This window comes from Pan paniscus, chromosome 2 (assembly GCF_029289425.2).
Source record: "Pan paniscus chromosome 2, NHGRI_mPanPan1-v2.0_pri, whole genome shotgun sequence".
In the NCBI taxonomy this organism is placed as follows: domain Eukaryota; kingdom Metazoa; phylum Chordata; class Mammalia; order Primates; family Hominidae; genus Pan; species Pan paniscus.
Genome location: NC_085926.1, coordinates 154816117 through 154833610, shown reverse-complemented (window position 1 = coordinate 154833610; position 17494 = coordinate 154816117). Strand labels below are relative to the sequence as shown.

Below are 17494 nucleotides of genomic sequence, written 5' to 3'. Positions count from 1 at the left end.
AATGAAGTACTCTCACAACCAACATCATGCTGAATAGGCAAAGGCTGGAAGCATTCCTCTTGAAAACAAGAACAAGACAAGGATGCCCTCTCTCATTACTCTTATTCAACATATTATTGAAAGTTCTGACCAGAGTAATCAGTCAAGAGAAAGAAATGAAGTACATCCAAATAGGAAGAGAGGAAGTCAAACTATCCCTGTTTGCAGATGACATGATTCTATATCTGGAAAACTCCATAGTCTCAGCCCAAAAGCTCCTTCAGCTGATAAACAGCTTTGGCAAAGTTTCAGGATACAAAATCAACATACAAAAATCACTACTATTCCTATACACCAACAACAGCCAAGCCAAGAGCCAAATCAGGAATGCAATCTCATTCATAATTACCACAAAACAAACTGTATAGGAAAACAGTTAACCAGGGAGGTAAAAAATCTCTACAATGAGAATTATAAAACACTGGTCAAAGAAAGCAGAGCTGACATGAACAAATGGAAAAACATCACATGCTCATGGATAGGAAGAATCAGTATCATTAAAATGTCCATACCACCCAAAGCAATTTAGAGATTCAATACTATTCCTGTCTAACAATGATATTCTTCACAGAACTAGAAAAAACTGTTTTAATATACATATGGAACAAAAAAAAGAGCCCAAATAGACAAAGCAATTCTAAGCAAAAGGAACAAAGCCAAAAGCATCACACTATCCAACTTCAAACTATGCTACGGGGCTACAGTAAGCAAAACAGCATAGTACTGGCACAAAAACAGAGACATAGATCAATGAAACAGAAGAGAGAGCTCGGAAATAAGAACACACACCTAAACCATCTGATCTTTGACAAAGCTGACAAAAACAAGCAATGGGGAAAAGACTCCCTATTCAATAAATGGTGCTAGGGTAACTGGCTAGCCATATACAGAAGATTGAAACTAAACCCCTTCCATACACCGTATACAAAAATTAACTCAAGATGGATTAAAGACTTAAATGTAAAACCCAAAACTATAAAAAACCTGGAAGACAACCTAGGCAATACCATTCTGGACATAGGAATAGGTAAAGATTTCTTGACAATGATATCAAAAGCAATCACAACAATAGCCAAAATTGACAAATTTGATCTAAGTAAACTTAAAAGCTTCTGCACACCAAAAGAAACTATCAACAGAGTAAACAGACAACCTACAGAATGGAAGACAAAATTTACAAACTACGCATCTAAAACAGGTCCGATATGCAGCATGTATAAGGAACTCAAATTTACAAGAAAAAAACCAAACAACCCCGTTAAAAAGTGGGCAAAAGACATGAACAGACACTTCTCGAAAGAAGACATACATGTGGCCAATGAGCATATGAAAAAAAACTCAATATAATTGATCATTAGAGAAATGCAAATCAAAACACCAATGAGATATCATCTCACACCAGTCAGAATGGCTATCACTAAAAAGTCAAAAAAAAAAAATAACAGACGCTGGCAAGGTTATGTAGAAAAGGAAATGCTTATACACTCTTGGTGGGAGTGTAAATTAGTTCAACCATATTGTAAAGCAGTGTAGCAATTCCTCAAAGACCTAAAAACAGAACTACCATTCAACCCAGCAATTCCATTACTGAGTATAAACGCAAAGGAATATAAATTATTCTACCATAAAGACATTTGCATGCGTATGTTCACTGCAGCACTATTCACAATATCAAAGACACAAAATCAACCTAAATGCCCATTAATGACAGATTGGATACAGTCATAAAAAAAGAATGAGATCATGTCCTTTGCAGGAACATAGATGGGGTTGGAGGCCATTATCCTTAGCAAGCTAACACAGCAATAGGAAAGCAAATACCACATGTTCTCACTTATAAGTGGGAGCTAAATGATGAGGATGGATGGACACAAAGAGGGGAACAATAGACACTGGGGCCTACTTGAGAGTGGAGGGTGGAAGGGGGAAAAGATAAGAAAAAATATCTATTGGATACTAGGCCTAGTACTTGGGTGACGAAGTAATCTGTACAACAAACCCCCATACACAAGTTTACCTATATAACAAACCTGTACATGTACCCCAAACCTAAAATAAAAGTGTAATTTTAAAAAATGAGGTACTAGAAGCACAACTGGACTGGTTTCTACAACAAGCTAATTAAGACAAAGGGAAAAAAAGAAGAGAGGCCTTTATAGATAAAAGAGAAGCAAGAAATTTAATAACTACATATGACATATGGACCTTGTATGAAACTCAATTAAAACAAATTGACAGTGGCTTTGCAGCACTGTTCACAATGCAAAGACTTGGAACCAACCCAAATGCCCATCAATGATAAACTGGATAAAGAAAATGTGGCACATATACACCATGGAATACTATGCAGCCATAAAAAAGGATGAGTTCATGTCTTTGCAGGGACATGGATGAAGCTGGAAACCATCAATCTCAGCAAACTAACACAGGAACAGAAAACCAAACACCTCATGTTCTCACTCATAAGTGGGAGATGAATAATGAGAATACATGGACACGGGGAGGGGAACATCACACACCAGGGCCTGTTGGGGGTGGGGAAACTAGAGGAGGTATAGCATTAGGAGAATTACCTAATGTAGATAATGGGTTGATGGGTGCAGCAAACCACCATGGCATGTGTATACTTATGTAACAAACCTGCACGTTCTGCACATGTATCCCAGAACTTAAAATATTTTTTAAAATGACAGTAAAAAATTTTTTTAAAGAATTGAGAAAATTTAATTATGGACTGGGAATTAGAGAATACCAAGGAACTGTTGCTAATTTTGGAATGATAATATTGTGATTATGTTTTTAAAAAGTCACATCACAGTGAAGTAAGTAAAGATAAAACAGCACATAGACTAGGAGACTATGATTTGCCTTGAAATACTTCAGTAAAGAAAAGAAATGATAAAATAAACCTAATAAAATCTTGATAATTTTAAAATCTGTGTAAATGAGTATTTATTTTATCATTTTCTCCTAAAAAATTAAAAACAAAGGACTGAAATGCTGCCTATAAGCTTCTGTGTGTGTGCAGAAATTGTTAAATGACAAGATTTATTCTGGGATGATCAGGTGAGCAAATAGTTATTTTGATAAAATCTCTGGATATTTCCTCTTTACCAGACATTCTCCCAATCTCTTGACAAAGTTCTGGGAATTAAGGGAAAGCACTTGCGCCATTTCAGGGGATATGATGCCATTAATCCAAAAGTCAACTTTTACTTAATTTCTTTATTTTCATTTCACCACCTCCCTTTTACCACTCTCTATCCTTAGCTACAGCTAGTACCACTGAGATCAGAGATACAACATCCAGAATTCTTTCAGGGAAAGTTAATTATATGTTTTGAGCAGGTCAGGTGGGAAAGAACATCTAGAAGCCTAAATACACCTTTAAAAAATTAAAAATCAGTAGCATTTCTATACAGTAATAATATTCTAGCGGAGAGCCAAATTAGGAACACAATCCCATTTACAATAGCCACAGAAAAAGGAAATACCTAGGAATACATCTAATCAAGGAGGTGAAAGATCTCTGCAAGAACTACAACACACTGCTGAAAGAAATCAGACATGACACAAATAAATGAAAAAATATTCCATGCTCATGGATTGAAAAAATCAATATTGTTAAAATAGCCATACTGCAAAAAGAAACTTATAGATTCAGTGCTATCCCTATCAAACTATCAATGTCATTTTTCACAGAAATAGAAAAAAGCTATTCTATTTTATTTTCCAAGATGGCAAACTGGAAGCAGTGTTAGAATGCCTCTTCCACTTGCAAAGTCAAAATAGTGAGTAGAGATTCACACTGTTAACTTTTTTCCAAGAAGCAATGCAGGACCTTAACAGGAAAATGGAAGGAAATCACAGGCCCTTTGAAAGAAGCAGCAGGCTGCAGCCTACACTATGAGCCAGGTAAAAAACTATAAGTCCTCAGAGTGTGAGGTAGGGGAGTCTGCCTCCAGGATATAAACTCATACCAGGGAACCTGTGTAGCCTTAACCCTACACAGCACTGGAACTGATATAGTGAGTGGTGGGACATATAAAAGTAAGAGCAGCACAATGAAGAGCCTTGCGCACATTCCCAGTCTCTAGTATGGACCAAGGGAAGCCACGCCTGATTCTATATAAAAAGGGAACCTCGTGAAAGTCTGCCAATTAATTCAAACAGTGGTGGCAGGTTGAAAGAAGCTACCAACTGAAATTCACAATACAATCCTCGAGTGGGGATGAACTCCCTTGGCCAGAACCCAGGCGTGAGTGGGAAGTGTGCAGTAGCCACAGGCACAGGAGCTGGGTGCCTGGACTTTGACAGCAGATAGGGAGGGCCTGGGACAGTTTTGAGTTCTGAGCATAGGCTGTCTGGAATTTAACTAGCTACTGTAAGTGAATACTGCAAGTGAGAAACCTGCCTTGCCCAGTGCATAGGAGCTGGGTGAGACATACTGCCACCTGCTACCCCCCACTCCTTATGCGAACTCTACCGTGCAGCAGAGGCAGCTACACTCCTTCCTGGAATATTATCCCAGTGGCTAGAAAACCATTGGAGACTCAGAAGGAGGAGGCTGGGAGAGGGGCACAGGATAAAACACTACATATTGGGTACAATGTACACTACTCAGGTGATAGGCACACTAAAATCTCAGAATTCATTATTATACAATTTATTTATGTAACCCAAAGCCACTTGTATCTCAAAAGCTATTGAAATAAAAAATTTTTTTTGAAAGAAATTACAATGATTATACTCTAGGCTCCTGAGAAAATAGAGTATAAATTGGTACATTTCAGGAAAGCAATTTAACAAAATATATCAATGTATCAAAAAATGAAAAAGAAAAAAAATCCTAAAATTTACATGGAATAAAAAAAGAGCCCTGATAGCCCAAGCAATACTAGCAAAAAGAACAAAGCCAAAGGCATCACATTATCTGACTTCAAACTATACCATAAGGCTACAGTAACTAAAACAGCATAGTACTGGTATGAAAACAGACACATAGACCAATGGAACAGAATAGAGAACCCAGAAAAAAAGCCTCACACCTACAATCATCTGATCTTTGACAAAGTCGACAAAAAAAAGCAATTGGGAAAGAACCCCCTACTTAACAAATAGTGCTGAGATAACTGGCTAGCCATATACAGAAGAAAGAAACTGGACCCCTACCTCTCACCATATACAAAAATTAACTCAAGATGGATTAAAGATTTAAATGTAAGACCTCAAACTATAAAAATCCTAGAAAAAAAACCTAGGAAATAGCCTTCTCAACATCAGTTTTTCCAAAGAATTTACAGCTAACTCTTCAAAGCAACTGAAAGAAAAACAAAAATTGACAAAGAGACCTAACTAAACTAAAGAGCTTCTGCACAGCAAAAGAAACTATCAACAGAGTAAACAGACAGCATAGAGAATGGGAGAAAACATTCACAAACTATGCATCCAACAAGTCTAATATCCAGAATCTATAAGGAATTTAAACAATTCAACAAGAAAAATACAAATAACCACATTAGAAAGTGGACAAAGGACATAAAAAATATTTCTCAAAGAAAATTTTTTGAGAAAAAATATTTCTCAAAGAAAATTTTTTGAGAAAAAATATTTCTCAAAGAAAATTTTTTGAGAAAAAATATTTCTCAAAGAAAATTTTTTGAGAAAAAATATTTCTCAAAGAAAATTTTTTGAGAAAAAAATATTTCTCAAAGAAAATTTTTTGAGAAAAAAATATTTCTCAAAGAAAATTTTTTGAGAAAAAAATATTTCTCAAAGAAAATTTTTTGAGAAAAAATATTTCTCAAAAGAAGACGTACAAAAGAAGACGTACAAGCAGCCAACAAACATATGAAAAAATGTTTAACATCTCTAGTCGTTAGAGGAATGTAAATCAAAACCACAATAAGATACCATCTCACAGCAGTCAGAATGGCTATTATTAAAAAGTCAAAAAAGAACATGCTGGCCGGGCTACAGAGGAAAGGGAATGCTTATACATTGTTGGTGGGAATGTAAATTAGTTCAGCCACTGTGGAAAGCAGTTTGGAGATTTCTCAAAGAACTTAAAACAGAACTAGAATTCAACCCAGCAACCACATTAGTGGGTATATACCCAAAGGAAAATAAATTGTTTTACTAAAAAGACATGTTCATCACAGCACTAATTCACAATAGCAAAGACACGGAATCAACCTAGGTGTTCATCAGTGATGGACCGGATAAAGAAATGTGGTACACATACACTATGGAATATATGGAATACTATGTAGCCATAAGAAAGAATGAAGTCATGTCCTTTGCAGCAACATGGATGCAGCTGGAGTCCATTATCATTTTCCCTCCCAACTTTTATTTTAGATGCAAGGCATATATGTGCAGGTTTGTCACCTAGACATATGGGTGATGCTGAGGTTTTGGGTACAAATGATCCCATTACTCAGGTGCTGACCACAGTACCCAACAGTTAGTTTTTCAGCCCAACCCCTAGTAATCCCTCCATGATTCAATTATCTCCCACAGTGTCTATTGTTATGGAAACCATTATCCTAAGCAAATTAATACAGGAACTGAAAATCAAATACCACATGTTCTCACTTACAAGTGAGAGCTAAAGATTAAATATGCATGGGAGAATAGCCACTGGAGACTGCTAGAGAAAGGAGGGAAGGAGAGCAGTATGGGCTGACAAACTATTAGTTACTATGCTCACTACCTGGGTGACAGAATTATTCATACCCCAAAGTTTAGCATCACGCAATACACCCATGTAACAAGCCTGCACACATACCCCCTGAATCTAAAATAGTAATAACAATAAAACCTCTGCCTAATTGGGAAAAGAATAGATTTTTAAGGAATCCTCTTTTTTCATCCCCACTTAATACCTTGGCAAGGACTTCTCTTATTTTTCTTAGCATACTAAGAGAAAGGAGTTAACCAAACATTGTTTTTAGGATTCACATCTTTAAAAACTTGACAAAGGAAGGTAGAAAATAAAGAGCTATAAAAGTATAGTCCAGAAAAATGCTTTTTAAAATGATAACATATATATGTTAGTGTTAAAAATTAGCAAAAGCATTAAGTGGAACAAAGAAATTTTCATCTTTATAAAAAGCCCAATGCACCAAGAAAAATAACATAGCACCAAAATATATTTTTAAAAATCTGTTAAAAAATCCAATGAAAACAAATTACTAATCATAATGGGATGTATTCATACTTTTCTCACAGAAATGGAAAGGATCACAATAACATAAAAATAGGTAAAGATATTGAAGATTTCTTTTTTTTTTTTTTTTTTTTTTTTGAGACAGACTCTCACTCTGTTGCCTCTCCCAGGCTGGAGTGCAGTGGCATGATCTCGGCTCACTGTAACCTCTGCCTCCCGGGTTCAAACGATTCTCCTGCCTCAGCCTTCTGAGTAGCTGGGACTACAGGCGCATGCCACCACACCCAGCTAAATTTTTGAATTTTTAGTAGAGATGGGGTTTCACCGTGTTAGCCAGGATGATCTCCATCTCCTGACCTCGTGATCAGCCCTCCTTGGCCTCCCAAAGTACTGGGATTGCAGGCATGACCCACCAGCAATGAAAATTTAAACATACATCTAATAATCCTTGGGCCAAATAGAAAATAAAAATGGAAATTACAAGCTATTTAGAAATAAAGGATAATGGAAGCACTACATATAAAAGTACTGTATTAGTCCATTTTCACTCTGCTGATAAAGACATACTCAAGACTGGGTAATTTACAAAAGAAAGAGGTTTAATTGACTCACAGATCCACATGGCTGTGGAGGCCTCACAATCATAGTGGAAGATGAAGGCAGAGCAAAGGGATATCTTACATGGTGGCTGGCAACGAGAGAATGAGAACTATGTGAAAGGGGTTTTCCCCTTATAAAACCATCAGCTCTCATGAGACTTATTCACTACCACAAGAACAGTATGGGGGAAACTGCCCCCATGATTCATGATTCAATTATCTCCCACTGTGTCCCTCCCACAACATGTGGGAATTATGGGAGCTACAATTCAAGATGAGATTTGGGAGGGGACACACAGCCAAACCATATCAAGTACCAAGATGTAAATGCATGGCCTTAAATTCATTTATTAAAGAACAAATAATGAATATTCTTAGTGTTATGACCCAAGAGAAGGGTACAAATGACAAAAAAAATGAAAGCTCAGAAGCAAAGTAACAATGAACATACCCAATCCCCAGATGCTGGTTTCTAAATATCATTCTCCAATTAAAGAAATCAGGGCATTTTAGAAAACTGGTTGATTCCAGTGCTGAGGCAAGAAAACTTCAAGATAAGCCTAGAACATTTTGTGATGCCAGAAAGTAAAGAAGAGCTCAACAGAGGACAGAGGCAGGTTAAAAGGGCACATGTTGACCTAAGCGAGCTACTAATGTCCAAAACAAGAAGAATCAAGCAATAAAATAATGATAGTATTGGATTATAACCCACAAAATTAAAGTGAATGAGTCCACACTGATATAAATAACTGAATGAACAATTGAGTAATAAAAGACAGCTCTTTTATTACACAGAAAATTTCCAATTAATACATGTAGAAGGAACGAGTGAATGAGAAAATCACCATTAAAACTGTACAATAACAGCCACTGCAGGCAAACTCTACTGATAGTACTGAAAAAACAGGTAAAAGGTTAAGAAGAAACTGAATATTCAGAGAGTCTCAAAATATCTACCACAAGATATTTATTAATTACAAAGGGAAAAATAATAACTATACAGTGAAGGAACCTAGCAAATACCAGTTTAGCCGCGTGATTAAGGTTAACTTCACCAGTAATAAGATACTGACATCATGACACACACCCTGATATGATGCACTGAGAAGGGCACATCATTTTTGTGGTATTCTTGCCAAAAATGAATAATCTCATCACAATAATTAGTAAACATCAGACAAACCCAAATTGAGGGATATTCTACAAAATAAATGACCAGTATTTAAAAGCCTCGAGACCATGAAAGACAAAGAAAGACTGAGGAACTGTCACAGGTCAAAGAAGTCTAATAAGAAGATATGAACTCTAACTGCAATGTGGAATTCCAGGTTGAATTCTGGACTGGAAAAAAAAGATATTATTGAAAAAATATGATAAAACCAAAATAAATTCTGTAGATTAGTTAACAGTATTATAACAATGTTAATTCCTTAGTTTTTATAATTGTACCCTAGTTATGCAAAGTGCTAACATTGTGGGAAGTTGTGTATCTGAAAACTAGCTGTACTATTTTTGGAACTTTATATAAATCTAAACTTATTTTTTGAAAAGAATGATTTGGGCACGTACAATGAGTAACCTATAAGTGTCAAATGTATCTCTAGTACAAATTGTGGTATAAAAGAATGGGTACATTTAAAATTTTGGAAGTTATGAAATATTATTTTAATAGCAAAAAAGGAAACAGTCTTCATGGTCAGTATATGCCAATAATGGTCAGTATTAGAGGAACAGTTAAATAACCTATGGCCCTATGGAATACTATACAAAAAATAAAAATATAATAAAGTAGACTTGTATGTCCTAGCATGGAAAGAATGCCAAGATTTATCAATGGGGAAAAATGCAAGCTGTAATTCACAGATGAACAAATACGACATGAAACCATATATATTCATGATAGTTCTATATGTACATATATGTCTTTAAAATTTTAGAAAAAGAATAGAAATGATCTTCATCAATGTTAAAGCAGGGTGATCTCTACAGAGAGAATCAGGATTGAGAAGACTGGTCATGGGAACTTTAGTTTTCTTTCCTACATTATTTAGATTATTTACAATGAAGATGTATCTATGTGTTACTTAAAAATCTAAAAAAATTGTTTTAAAAAGCCCAGACAGTCTCATTACATGTCTGTAAAAATATCTCAGGTTTATAAATGGAAAAAATGTAGAAATAGTAGATATTTAAGTTTATATAGTACACTGCTAAATTATAAGATTAAACATATGTATTAAACATTCCTTAATAGAAGCCCATTCCAGCTATTAACATTCACTCAGAAAAGAATTCTCAGTCCATTTTTATAAAATGTTTTTCTTTTTATACTTTTAAAAAACATGCACATTGAAACACTTTCCAAGGTCACTTCTTTAGTATATATTTATCCAAATGAATGTTACATACAAATAGCTTCTCAAGCCATCTAACTAAACTCTCTGAGATGTGTGGTCACATTAGTTCACTCTGACTTGGCTATACTAGTCTACTTTTCTTCTTTCATATCAAAATGATATGGTTAAAAATGACATTACTGGAAAAGCACAAATGTTTACTTTTACCATACACATCAACTTTATGAAATAATTCATGAAATACTACAATACAGTATGTACTGTGCTAGCACACAGTTTTCTCTAACGGTCACAATTCGGCACAGAATGTGAACACTATGTTGATGTAAGGACATAATGTTGTCTACTCAGAGGGTGTTCCTGAAAATAGCGGGTACTAACAGCATGTTCTAGTGGAGAGAGTCCTGCACTGGGAGTTAGATGACTTGCATTATAATCCTCTTGCCAATGCAACCATGAGAACAAGTACATTTATTATCCTTCAGTATTTCTCAGTTTTTCTTAGTTAACATAATTAAAATGGATAATGTGAGAATCACTGAGTTGTAAAACAAATTAGAGAATGATATTATAGTCCCTTCTTAATTATTTTCATGTGGATTATCGATTAATATTACACATAATGAAAATATTCTAAAAGGAAATACTTTTAAAACTCCCTTTTAACTTCCCTCCACTCTATAATGAAACACTTTAGAAAACACAAGAAAGCAGTCACATCATCGAGGATTTTACCACCTGTAATCTGCACTCTTTTTTGTCAAGCTCCTGGTTCTAAAGATTAATTTATTTGCAGTCTTTCCCTCAAACTGATTTTGCAGCAATCAAAGATGACAGGTGGAAGTTCTGGGTCTGAAAATTCACTGAAGTGGGGGATTTTCAGGATTACATCCTACTAAGGTCGGACAGGCAAAGGTATCCAAATATCAAGGGGAAAATTAGAACTGCAACAAAGAAATCAATCAAAACAAGGTAGTACTTCAGGAGTTCTTGGGAAACAGAGTTCAGAAATTGACATATGACTGCCAATTATGAGAAGTGGCTTCTATACCTGCTCCTTTGAAATTAACCACGACCTAAATTCATTCAGAAAATTAAACTACCTTTTAAGGAAGCAGGGAATGGGGGGATCCAACTATTATTGATAGATAAATCATTTAGTATTGAATATAACCAGAAACAACTCTAATTTTGCAGAGAACTCATAAGCACTTTGTGAAACCCTTCAGGCAGAAACTAAATCACTGTACCCATTCTCAGGAGCTATGGCAACTTCAAAAATGTCAAAAAGAGAATGCACAAGACCAGAAATGTCACTAACACACAAGTGTACTTAATTTCCTCTTCAGTGGTATTATACTGCTTTTATTTAGAAAATTAACATGACACCCATTTATATCTTCCTATGAATTCTAATTTAGTTACTCAAATATATCCTTACTGTTAAGATAGTCTTAATTTTATACTGAAGAGTCATTATCCTGTATAATATCAATGTACTTTTAGTACAATCTGTACATTGATAATAAATTTACTCCTTTATAGCTTGACTCCTTCTTAAGGGTGCTTGCCCTGTTGAGTTAAGGATCAGAAATATTTACCTTTGCTAACAGGTAAGGGAGTTCAATATTCCAACAACATTATCTTCTAAAAATATTGGCTTGACTTTGATACCATACATTCATATTTATTCCCCCACCCCTCTATCTCTCTCTCCCCACCTCTCCCAAAAAGGAAGGAAAAAAGTACCTGCACTGGACTGACTCAATATAGGTTTTTAAATTAACCTCATTTAATTAAATCGAATTTGAGCTCTATTTGGTCTTTGATTCTTCATTTATTTTCCTGTTTCTTTAATATTTAGATAGTCTATTAAAATAATAGATCTTCCTTTGACTGAATATAGTACTCTTAAGTTTTCCTGGTGCAGAAACAGAAGTTAAAAATCTTAACCCTGACTTAATAAAAAAAAAACACACACACACACATACATAGGTTGGGCACAGTGGCTCATGCCTATAATCGTAGCACTTTGGGAGGACAAGGAAGAGGTGTGCTTAAGGCCAGGAGTTTGGGACTAGCCTGGGCAACATAGCAAGACCCTGTCTCTCCAAATATATATATATATATATTTGCTATATGATAGATCGTGTCATATATATATCTAGCTGGGTGTAGTGTGGCGTGTCTGCAGTCCAGTTACTCCAGAGGTTGAGACAGCAGTATTGCTTGAGCCCGAGCGTTCAAGGCTGCAGTGAGCTATGATCATGCCATCGCACTCCAGCCTGGGAATAAATATGAGTGACACAGTGTAAGACCCTGTCTCTAAAAATAAAAAATATATATATTTTAAAAAGTAAAAAAAAATACATGATTCTGTATTATAGAGCTTATATATAATTTCACAAAAAGGAGGCAAAAGGGTTTAGTGTATTTTTCTTGAGGATAAGGGGATATAAGATAGCTTTTAGAAAAACTAAAATCTCCATTATATTAAAGTGTTCTTAATAAAATCATGTTGTTTATATAAAACATTGTCTTAAATACTGCTACCATCATTTTAAAGTATCCTTAATAAAATCACATTATTTATTCTTTAGTGCAAGAATGTTTCTTACTGCCCTTATTGCTCTCTCCCAGCTCTGGTAACAATGCCCAGTAGGCGTTGGTAAATATTCTTCTATTGATTAATTCTAAAGGATAGAAGAGCATATAAAATCCTTGGATAGTCTTTCTCATGCAGTGGGTAACCACTGTTTGGCCACCCAATATAATTACCTTTCTGTGGGGAATTAAGCCTTTATTCAAGGAACTGTTTCTTTCCACTCCCTCTTCTAGCTTCAACCAATCATAAGACTGCCACAGAAGTTTCCATGTTCTATGACCCAACCCAGCTGGCTAAGTGGATAAAACATCTCCCCAACACTGAGTCAATCAGAGCTCTTCTGTAGGATTCTTTCCTTGGGACTAGAGAAAACAATAGGCAATCCCTTTCAGGTAGCAGTAGATGTAAGAAGTAAAACTTAGGAACTGTGGACAACCACTTTTCCTGCTATGAGAAAGTTGATTTGCAGTTTAAGAGAATAAAGTTGACCCTCTAGAGAAGCAGAGATGAAATACAAAAGGAAAATCTTAAGGGTAGTAATGTCCTTTGTTAAGGTTATTCCTAAGGTCTAGCTACATAGGCCCTTCCCAGAGTTCATTTTTTCCTTGAAACCTATCATCCATTAAACACTTTTTGCCTAAGCTAGTTCAAGCTAAATTTTAGTCACAACCAAGAGTCGTAACTAATAGTGTATGGCCCAGGATCTATCATATAACAACCTTAAAATTAACTTATAAGAGGTTGGTTTGAAGACTGGATGCTTCTACCGATCCTTAAAAATGGGAAGTATACAGTTAAATAAGCAAATGAAAAAAATATGGAATTAAGGGAAATAATTATTCTAAGTAAAAAACAAAAAATCACTAAAAGTCAGAGAAATGGAAATTAAAACTATATTTTAATCTAACAAATTAACAAAGATATATCAAAAGTGAGTATAACCAATATTGTCAAATTACAATGGAAAGGCATTTTCTAACATCATTTGTGGGAATATTCATTTTTATAGACTATTTGAAGCATAAAAATGCTCAAATTCTTTAACCCAGGAATTCTACTGCTGGGAATCTAGCCTAAAGAAATAGATCTAAATATAGAAAACATTTTTGTTTGCTTTGGTTTTGAAGAAAGCTAATCACTGCAATAATTTGCAGTAGCAAAAAAACTCAGAGTAATACAAATGGTTCAGTAAGAAAATTATTTACTCAATGTAATATTTGTCATTAAAAATAATGTTTATAGTAGGTATAAAATAACAGAAAAATGCTTACATTATGGTGCTTTTTTTAAAATCAGGATATTAAACTGTATAATTAAATGTTCTTAAAACTATATATATTATAAAAATAAATCAAGCATTTCTCTATGAAAGCTTTTATAATATAAGCTAGATAGTATTCAGTAGGTTAACAGGAAACATGATTTGTATTCTGAGGAATGCTATTAGTGAAAGTTGATTTCTACCAGGAACTAACACCTTAAGTGAAGGAAAAAAGTTGTTCTCCAAATATAGGAACGCATAGCTACTCCATTTAAGGAGCTGGCCTTGCCTCCTTTCTTTACTGTTGGTGGTTATGAAATGTATAACAATTTCTAGAAATCAAATTTTAGTAGTCTTACATGATGTCCAGGATGTCTTCAGTGATCTTTAGATATATGTTTGTCCCTCAGCTAAATACCCTGAATAATAAAATGTCTATAAAAGATTTAAAATTTTATTAAAATTATTACAGAAAACATAACATATTTTGATTGTGAAACTCAGCTTTTAAATATTTTTCTCACTGAAATATACTTTAAAAAATAATTTCTGACATTCACTGGGCAATATAATGAACCCATTTTAAAAGAAGAGACTGATTCCTAAAAATTAATATGTTATTTTATGAAGTGGTATTAAGGGTAATCTTCATCTATTTCTATTTTCCAAGTATTCCATAATGTGCACAGTGAAAACAAGATTTTTTTTTAAAGAATAGGAAATAGGTCAGCAAATCAATTAAAAATTCATGTTTGAAACTATGAAAAGAGTGAGTGCACTTGAAATAATACAAAACCCATTTATTAATGCACCCCAAAATATCACTAGATTACATTTGTTGTTTTAAACCCTGGTCTGTTTTTCTTTGAAAACATTCAAGAAAATTATATGTGAGCTTCCGGAAATAAGGCAGAGAACTATAAGAAAAGAATCACTGGCCTGGTGTGGTGACTCACACCTGTAATCCTAGCACTTTGGGAGGCCAAGGCGTTTGGATCACAAGGTCAGGAGTTCAAGACCAGGCTGGCCAACATAATGAAACCCTGTCTCTACTAAAAATACAAAAATTAGCTGGGTTTGGGGCCGGCGCCTGTAGTCCCAGCTATTTGGGAGGCTGAGGTAGGAGAAGCACTTGAACCCAGGAGGCAGAGGTTGCAGTGAGCTGAGACCACGTCACTGCACTCCAGCCTGGGTGACAGCGTGAGACTCCGTCTCAAAACAAAACAAAACAAAACAAAATGGATCATTAATATTTGAGATTTTCCATTCTTCCATTTTTAGATTTGAAGCAACTGGTTCAATACGAGGAAAAGAGAATATGCAACACCTCTGGATTATTATTTTCATCTTCTGATAAAATTGTAATTGCATTAGAGAGAAAAAGGAAAACTAAAAATCATTCACTCAAAAATATGAATTACAAGCCCACTATGTACATGATACCATAACTGGCATAATTAAGCACTTAGAAAAAAAGGAATGGCACCTGTTCTCAAGTGGCTCATGGTTAGGTATGAAGAGTGTAAAAAATAAGACAGTTATATTGTGATAAATATGGTAAAGGAGGCAACAAAGAGAGGCAAGTACCCAGCTGCTTCTTTGCGTGTCCTGGAAAGTATGAAGAACTTTCCAATTAGAGAATATGCTTACATCACAAGTACTGCTGAAAGCAGACAAGAAGAGAAGGAAGGAAAAAAAAAAGGAATGAGGTTGTCTGCAGTAAGGAAGGGAAGAAAAGAAAATTTGTTAGAAAGACTTTTATTTTCTTCTCAAAATATGTAATAATCAAGCTAGGCACAGTGGATCATACGTATAATCCCAGCTACTGGGGTTGGCGAGGCTGCAGTGGGACAATCACTTTAGGTCAGGAGTTTAAGACCAGGCTGGGCAACACAGCAAGATCCCATCTCTTTAAAAAATTTTAATAATTCAAAAAAATTAAAAATAACCAAAAAAGGTGTGAATTATTATGGCTACTTCCAAAACAAAGATCATTCAAAGAGTTTCGTTAATAATGCCCAATTATACATTTATAAATGCCGAATCATTCAACAAGATATTGTATGCTCTTCACTTCACCATTAAAAAATAAAAACACAAAAAAACTGTATAGTATTTATTCAAAATTCAAATTACTGCCTGCCATACTCTGAGGAAAATTCTCTTCAACTGTAAGTGATCAAATCACGCAAAAATATAATAAGCCAAATACTTTAGCAAACAATTAGGAAACTTACTTCACTTTTGGCCAGTTTTTCTACTATCAGTGTTTCACTAAATATTTTCTAACTCAAGTCCTATATCTTTGCATTGAAAGTTGCATGCCTACTGGTAATACCATTAGGAAATGTAAAGTGATTTTTTTAAGATCATCAAATAATAGCACTGTGATCTTAAGTTAATTTTAAGTGGATAGTTACGAGATTCACAAAAATCACCTCAGTTATAAGACTGGCTAAGAGCATACTACACTAGTTCCTTTGTAAAGGGTTCTGTGATAAAAAGAACTTAGAGCTGAGTTGGTATGAAGATTTGCCTAGGTTACAATACGTGCAGTCTAATATTTGCCTAATTCAGAAGTCACAAACTGGTCTTTGAACATGTTTTATCTGTCTTGCAGAGTGTTGTTTTTTATAAGCACAAATATTTAAACTTGGAGAGATTTTACGTAAGAATCTAGATTCCCCACCTTTCTAAAAGTCAAGTGATTCAAAAACAATGGACCCACATTCTTCCCACAAAACCAGTCTCCTGGAGCAGCTGCTATCTTTAATGAGCATGCGTTTTTTTGGTTTAGTATAGTTCCCCCCACCAGTCTGTTTTACTCATTTATTCTAGATACCTCCTAGGCATTTGAGTTTACCATACTACCTAATTCAAAAATTTGCTAGCTGGATTTCAGATGTTTTGTAATCCTTTTAAAGCCCATTTGAATGAGCCTTTAGCTATCCCAAATATTTTTCTCTGCAAATTACAAAGGGTAACTGCCTGCCATTTACTTAAGGAATTCTTTAGAATAAATTCTATTTTTATTTGCACACCTAAATACACACATGCACATATACATATATACACATATGTACATATACATATATGTACATATGTATATATACATGTATATTATATACATGTATATATGTGTATATATGCATTTATATATGTGTATATATGCATGTATATATGTGTATATATGCATGTATAATGTGTATATATGCATGTATATATGTGCATGTATATGTATATATATGTATATATACATGTATATATATACGTGTGTGTATATATATGTATATATATGTATATAGACAGAGCTAGGAACAGAGAATGGTGAAAACCACAGGTGAAAGTTTGAATTTGTACTGATAATTACCAACATATGAAAACCTGAAAGCAAGAAGAAACCATGACTGCTCCAAAATTATAGTGGTTCCTTAGTTGAGGAATAAATTAGCTGATGTCTAC

The 17494-nt window shown here is 34.5% G+C and overlaps 1 protein-coding gene across 7 annotated transcripts in view; it reads right to left on the bottom strand.

Annotated features, from left to right (window-relative positions):
- Positions 1-17494, bottom strand: part of LEKR1 (leucine, glutamate and lysine rich 1) — a 219317-nt gene that overhangs the window by 126338 nt on the left and 75485 nt on the right. The gene's annotated exons all lie outside the window — the stretch shown is intronic.